The sequence below is a fragment of the Neophocaena asiaeorientalis genome, unplaced genomic scaffold (genome assembly GCF_003031525.2).
Source record: "Neophocaena asiaeorientalis asiaeorientalis breed wild unplaced genomic scaffold, Neophocaena_asiaeorientalis_V1.1 scaffold251, whole genome shotgun sequence".
In the NCBI taxonomy this organism is placed as follows: domain Eukaryota; kingdom Metazoa; phylum Chordata; class Mammalia; order Artiodactyla; family Phocoenidae; genus Neophocaena; species Neophocaena asiaeorientalis.
The window spans coordinates 405,126-406,121 of record NW_020173377.1 but is presented as its reverse complement, the minus strand read 5'-3'; the positions used below and the strand labels follow the sequence as shown (position 1 = coordinate 406,121).

Genomic DNA, 996 nt, shown 5'->3' with positions numbered 1-996 from the left:
CGGCCCGAGCAGGGAGCCGGGGGCCGGCACCCGCACTCACCTCCCGCGCCGCGGCTCCGGGCCGCGCCGGGCCGGGCAGGGCCGAGTGGCCGAGCGTTCCTCTGCGCCCGCCTTGGCAGTGCCTGCGGCAGCGGCGTCTGGAGTGGAGGGAAGCAGCCGGCCAGGCCCGGGCGCCGCAGGCTGGCTCCGGCTGAGTGTCGGTCTTCTCCTGCGGCGGCGCTCGCAGCCTCCGCTGGCGGTCCGCGCCAGAAAGCGTCCCCCTCTCGGCCCGCGCGCCCGGCCGCCCGGACGGGAACATGCGCCGCCGACAGGAAAGTTCCGCTGAGAGCCTAGCGGAGGCCGCTGTTGCCCCGCGCCGGGTGGACAGCGATTCCTCCTCCCTCTACAGAGCCGTCTATGCTACAGATAACTTTTTTCAGGCATGAATGAGGCACGGAAATCTCAGGCCGGAAACCTAGGAATGGTTTTAGTGGTGGGTCCGACAGAATGGGTTTGCACCCCGCTAGCCACCAGAGAGGCACGTTGACCAGTCAGTGCTTCAATTGAGCCTCGGTTCCTCCTCATTCCTCACCGGGGGATAACCCTGGAGGCTTGTTAGGATCGGATGAGATGATGGAAGTGCCTGGTGCGGAGATATGGGGCTCAACACTGGGGATCGGTCATTGCTGATGCTGCCAATGATGATTGCTACTACTGCTATCGCCTCCTACAGAGGTTAGGCGCAGCTCTCAGGGACCCCTGAAATTGATGCGCACCATGTAACTCTAGGTTTTACCCCCTCCCGTCCGGTTTCCTGTTAACTGAAGCTGGAAAAAAAGTGGAGACAAGAAAGGGCTTTCCTGATCACTGACACTCAGGGGGAAGTTAAGGATGCAGGTTCTCCTCCCTCAAGTTGGGAATTACTGCCATGTGGGCTCCAGTTAACGAGAAGAGTGAACTATGTCAGCTTTCTTCACTACAGCCCCAGGTTCCCTTCCTCCTCCTCCTCCTTATCCC

General features: G+C 61.7%; 1 protein-coding gene across 1 annotated transcript in view; it reads right to left on the bottom strand.

Moving 5' to 3' along the window:
- The window catches only part of RAD54L2 (RAD54 like 2), an 84,742-nt gene extending 84,534 nt beyond the window's left edge, over window positions 1-208 (bottom strand). Inside the window, exon 1 of the mRNA XM_024746463.1 lies at window positions 41-208. The gene's annotated coding sequence lies outside the window, so the exon portion shown is untranslated. The remainder of the gene's footprint in view (window positions 1-40) is intronic.
- Between the last annotated feature and the right edge of the window lie 788 nt (window positions 209-996).